Below are 6,051 nucleotides of genomic sequence, written 5' to 3'. Positions count from 1 at the left end.
TTCCCTCTGAGCTTTGTTGGCTTCGACCAAAACACTGCACTCCCTTCTGCCTGTGGTCTTCATATCTACACCCTCACCTGGATCCAGCCCCCTCCTCCTGCTTTGTCCCACCAACCCCTCTGTAAGGCCTGTAACATCACCTCTAGGCAGCGTCTTTCTCTAACTGGCCTTGGCCCGCCTTAAGGTCACAGCTCTCCACAGCATAACTGAGCCCACATCTCTGATTCAGTAACTGAGGCAAGTAGGTGTTTAAGGGAGTCTGGGTTAGGTCCATTGGAAGCCAAAGGAAATAACAGTGGTCTGATTCAAGGCCTCCAGAAATGAGTCACCACCCCCCAGCCCATCAACCAGCCCTGTTACACAATATCATGCCTGCATTATTCATGAATGATTATCTTTGGTTTACTAGACAGCAGAACCCAACCAGGGCTTTGGGAGCCCAAGCATGACTTATTGGTCTGCTCTGGGCTTAACATCAAGTATATGCATTCCCTCTGTCCAAAATATGGAGTGCAGAGCACTGAGTCACGGAGGCTTATCCTTGGAGTACCTTCCCAAAGCCTCTGGTCCCCCGAACAGGCAGGCCTGTATTTCACACCTTGGAAAAACGTCCCCTGTGAACACGATGAGTGGGAAGGGTTCTGCAGGAATGGTGGGGGCCAGCTGGCCACGGGTGCAGCACCCCTGTCCAGTCCCTCTTTGCCCAGTCTCGGGCTGACATCTCCAGCTACAGCCCACATCCCATGAGACAGACCAGTGTTCTCTTTGTTTTTTTCATTCCTTCCAATGCAGGTCACCTTGAAGACATGCTGAGTTGGAGTTGGAGTCGAGTGGTGGCTTTCCTTCTCATGGGGCAGAGGGTGGGATGATGCGCTGGTCTGAAACATGGCTTTGGAGATGCAGAGGCCTGGACCCGAGTTCCAACCCTGCCATGTCCTAGGTCAACAAGCAACTTCACCTCTCTGAGCCTCAGTGTCCTCACTTAGAAAATGGGAATAATAGTAATGACAGGCGTTTAGGCCTATTGTAAGTTTTGAATGACACTGTATGCGTACATGCCTGACACGTGGTGACCCCCCCCAAATGGTCCTGCCTTTCTTTTTGCCTCTGCTATTGTTATTACCATCGCTTCCTTATTCCAAAAGAGATGAGTCTCACCATAAAAAGACAAGTCCTATTTCTTTCTGCATCCTCCATACCAGGCACACAGTAAGGCATAGTAAATGGTAGTTCAATAAGACTTCAGAAAGTGCAAAGCCCCAGAGAGAGAAAATAATATGTGCAAAGGCCCTGTGGTGGGAAAGTCAATGGCACATTTGAAGAAAATGCATAGAAACAAATACAAGCCAAGCGGATGCCCCAACCAATCCCCCCCACCGCATAATTTGGCCACGAGACCACTGAAGCCTGGGGCCCTCATGCCTACTCAGACCTTCTGCTCCTCTCCGGCAAGGAAATTTCCAACAAGATGGAAATGCCTAAGGTGATCTGAACCCTGAAGGACCCAGAGGAGTGGAAATATGCACGTGAGAGGATGCTGAGGTCTGAGGTCATTTGTGTTTAGATGCCATAAGGAAATCTCCCCCGCAACCTGCCTGGATAACCAGTAATTGGGAAGTGGAGGGAGAAGGTGCTGCAGAAGGAAGCCCAGGCAGGGGCTGTGGTTGCCAGGTGGGGAAAGAGGGTTTTGCACACTAAGCCAAAACAATGAGGGGGGGCTACCTTCCATGTAGCTTCTAGTGCCCCACCCCCATCTGCTCACAATGCATGGGTATAGCCCAGTGCCACCCAGCAAGCTGAACACTTACCTCCTACCCCTACCTCCACCCCCACCTTCACCCCCACCCCGCTCTAACTTCTTGGAAACTGTCTCCCTTCCCATCCTTCCATCCCCCTCTCTCATTCTGTCAGAGCCTCCCTCAACTTAAGCTATCCACCCTCCCAGCGGCACTTGCAGTTAGTAAAAACAAGGACCACAGCACCCCAGAGGAGAGGCTCATTAATGGCTCCCCTTCCGGCCCTCTCAAAGCACAAAGAGCAAGGCTTCTGTCCAAGCTTGCTGAGGCTCTCGGGGTGGGGTCTGGGGAGGCAGAATGGCCATCAGGAACTAGTCCTAAATTAAGTCTCCTCAACTCCCAGACCTCGAACAGAATTATAAGATGAGGTTCTATAACCCGGCATGCTGAGTTTTTTTAAAGTCAGGTTTATTAAGATATCATTTACATATGGTAAAATTCATCTATTTTATTTTAAGTTTACTTATTTATTTTGAAAAAGAAAGAACAAGCAGGGGAAGGACAGGGAGAGAGAGGGTGAGAGAGAGAGTACCAAGCAGGCTCCACCCTGTCAGCATAGAGCCTGATGCGGGGCTCAAACTCATGAACCATGAAATTATGACCTGAGCCCAAACCAGGAGTCCACACACTGACTCAACCACTCAGACCCCCCTAATATTAGCCGTTCTGTGAGGCATATAGTAGATTCTTGTTGTGATTTTAATTTAGCAATTAATGATGTTAAACATCTTTTCATGTGTTTATTTGCCATCCGTATTTCTTCTGTGGTGAAATATGTGTTCAAATATTTTGCCCATTTCAAAAATTGAATTGTTTTCTTATTACTGAATTTGGGGAATTTTTTTATATATTCTAAACATAAGTCCTCGCTGTCAGATACAAATTTTGCAAGACATTTTTTTCCCAGTCTGTGGTTTGTCTTTTCATTTTCCTAACAGTGTCTTTCAAAAACTAAAAGTTTTTAATTTGGGTAAGCCTAATTTGTCCACTTTTTCTTTCCTGGATTGTGCCTCTGGTGTCATAACTAAGAATCTTCATCTACCCCAAGTCACAGAGATTTTTCTCCTGTGTTTTCTTCTCTCATACTTTTAGGTTGTTTCTTTCATACCTTCTAAGTTTTTGTCTTTGATATTTTTTGAGTTATAAGCCAAGGCCCTTTAGTTGTTGTTGTTATGGATGTCCAAATCTTACAGCACCATTTCTGTTTAAAAAGACTATTCTTTCCCCCATTGAATTCCCTTTGCACTTTTCAAAATGCAGCTGACTACATGCATGTGGCTATCTCTGCCCACTCTCTCCTGTGCCCACTGTCCTAAATGTCCAAAGTTCCACCAGCTCTGCTGTCGGATTTCTGGAGCTTCATAGTGACTCTTGAGACATTGCAAGTCCACTTCGTGCCACTCTTTTCCCCCAAGTCCCTTGTCTTTGCCAGGAGTCAGAGGCTGGCAAAGCTCCAGGCCCTGATGTGGCCTCACTGGCCCTGTGTTACCAATGCCACCGGCTCCTCTCCAGTCACTCTGCCTCCAGGAATGCTGAAGTGCTTCTGTGTAACCACATGCCAGGCCTCCACGCCTTTGCCTGCACTGTCTCCTCTACCTGGAGGGCCTTGCCCCTGCCCCCACCTCCTTTCTCCCTCCTGGTTAACTCAGATCATCCTTCAAGGCTCAGCTAAGCCTGTTGGCCTGCAAGACACCTTCTCTGACTTCCCAGGATGGCCAAGTGCCATTCGCTGCTTCCTCTCCCCACCCACACACTTCCCTATATCTGAGCATCTACCACATTTAATCAATAGACACACGAAATGACTCTTCTCCTACTGCCAACACCCCAGGGGCACACAGTGTGTCTACCTTAGCTGGTTCCTCCCGGTGCGCAGCCCAGGGCCTCACACAAAGTTGGTGCCAACACATGCCTCTTGAATGAACAGAACTGGTGGCAGAATTTCCCCAGGGCCCCGTAACAGTGGCAGGTGGAAGAGGCCACGCTCACAGCCCAGCCTGGAGAAGTGATGAGCTTTTCGGCTATTTTCTCCTCCTCTTTTCTTGTGTTCTGAGTCAGAGACCTCGAGAGCCTCAGATATATTGAAGGATGCTCAGGAAATTCTGGCTCCTGAGAGACAAGGAATTAAAAAAAATTTTTTTAATGTTTATTTATCATTGAGAGACAGAGCATGATCATGGGAAGGGCAGAGAGAGAGGGAGACACAGCATCTGAAGCAGGCTCCAGGGTGTGAGCTGTCTGCACAGAGCCTGACGCGGGGCTCGAACTCACAAACTATGAGATCATGACCTGAGCCAAAATCAGATGCTCAACCGACTGAGCCACCCAGGTGCCCCAACAAGGAACTTTTCCTAAAGAATAGGGATCTTATGAGGGACACAGAGCATAGATGTGGCTTCCTCCAAAGGCTCCCTCATAGGCCATAAAGACTGGTGGCCAGAGAAGGGGACAGACCCAGCTGCCCAGGTCTGAATTCATAGTACCTGAACCCCCTGCTGCCCTAACACTAGGGCAGGCTACTTTCCTTCTCTATGCCTCAGTGTCCTCACCTATAAAATGAGATTAACAAAGTACCTCTTCTTTGGGTTTCTGTAGGGATTATATGAGTCAATACACGTATCAATAAATACGTGTACATGCTTAAATATATACTGACTATAAACAAATGGAACATAATTAATAACATTGGGTCATTACCATCATTTGGGGATTGAGATACCCTTGACATCCACTGCTGTCAGAAAAACAGTTTCCCCACCGCTCGGGCTAAGGCCTTCACTCCCCATTGCAAGACTGCAGGACCCAGGAGCCATGTGCTGGGGAATAAGCAACAACCAGCACTGGGAAGAGGCGACACCTGCCTCAGTGTCCCTGGGTACCATCAGGTACACAGGGAATCCTTCCTGCTGAGGCCTGGGCTGGGCATTCATGCCTGGATACCCCGGAGTTCTCAGCAATGTGTCAGCGGCATTTCAAGATCAGAGCATTGGGGCCATTTGCTGTGCAGAGAAGCCCACTTGCAAGAGGACCCTGGGAAGCAGAGCCTTGTTTGCCCATGAGGGTAGATTCCCAGAGAAAGGGGTCAAGAGACTACCCAGGGCACCGCTGGTTTTACTCCATGGCAGAGCGAAGAGAATTCTCTGAACAGGAGGCACCGAGGTGCAGAGGAAGGCAGGGGAAGGGCTTGGAGACAGAAGGGGGGTTCAAGCCCCAGTCCCCTTTCCCTGCATCAGCTCCTCAACTTCTCGACCCCAGGCTCCTCATCTTGCCTTAGAGGATAGCACCACCCTCTTCCGGGGCACCCAATGCTGTAAAGAGCAAAGGGGAGGGCAGGAGAGCACCCTGGGGCACCCAGATCCCAGGCCACTATTGCTGTTCTGGCTCAGCCCAGGGTAGGAGCCCTAGTCCATACAAAGGGCCCCCTAGGGAACAAAGAACCAGGAGAAGGTAAACAACCAGTGGGGCCTGGAGAGCCTGCCCACCCTCCCACCTCTCTTCCCCGGGCCACTGGAGGTGGGCCTGGCTCACAGCCCCGGAGGGAAGAAACCCCCTCCTTCTTGTCTTGCCAGTCCCTGCTGGGCTTTCTGGTACCCTGGACCCTCTCCTCCCAGCACTGCCCAGCCCCAGCCGCACTGAGGAGGTCGGTGGGGGGTCAGGCGGCTGCTGGGCTGGGCGCCTCTCAGTGCAGGACAGGGAGGGGTGGGCGGACAGCCCTTGGCCAAAGCCTCAGGGAGGAGGGCAGAGCATTCTTTTGAGTCCATTCAGCCGCTTAGCTATTTCCTGCCCTGCTCCAGCACCCGGCCTGTTCCACCTGCTCTTACTTAACCGTTTCCTGTTTACCGCCTGCCTCCTGCAGCCTCCAAACTCCAGCAACAGTCAGCAGCCCAGCAAGAGCTCCCCGGATAGATGCCCGGATAGACGAGGGCCAGACCCCTGCTCTCTGGGAGGGGCACACAGCCCTTCACCTGATCCACCCCACTGCTAGAGAGCACAGGCCCGGGGGAAGGAAGAGGATCTTTCCAGGCCCAGACTGACTCATGGCAGCATTAGTCACCCCTTCCGGGAACCAGTGCTCTGGTAGCCTCCTCTTTCCTAGGGGCCCAAAGCCTCTCTCCTGGTCACCCCTACCCATACCCAAACAGTTCCGGCAGATACAAGAGCCCCTGTGGTCCTTTTTGCCCAGAAAGTTCCTCTATGATGCTGAGGTCCTGCGGGAGAAATCTTTGGGGGTGTCCCATTACTGATTTGGGGGCCA

General features: G+C 50.8%; 1 long non-coding RNA gene across 1 annotated transcript; it reads right to left on the bottom strand.

Annotated features, from left to right (window-relative positions):
• Positions 1–898: 898 nt before the first annotated feature.
• LOC115302131 lies at positions 899–5,721 on the bottom strand. Its single transcript, XR_003913427.1, has 3 exons — positions 5,623–5,721; positions 3,647–3,905; positions 899–981 (listed from the first exon to the last, which is right to left on the bottom strand). It is a non-coding gene; the product is annotated as an uncharacterized LOC115302131 (long non-coding RNA).
• Positions 5,722–6,051: the final 330 nt, after the last annotated feature.

The sequence above is a fragment of the Suricata suricatta genome, chromosome 9 (genome assembly GCF_006229205.1).
Source record: "Suricata suricatta isolate VVHF042 chromosome 9, meerkat_22Aug2017_6uvM2_HiC, whole genome shotgun sequence".
Classification (NCBI taxonomy): domain Eukaryota; kingdom Metazoa; phylum Chordata; class Mammalia; order Carnivora; family Herpestidae; genus Suricata; species Suricata suricatta.
This window is presented reverse-complemented; position numbering and strand designations above follow the sequence as displayed.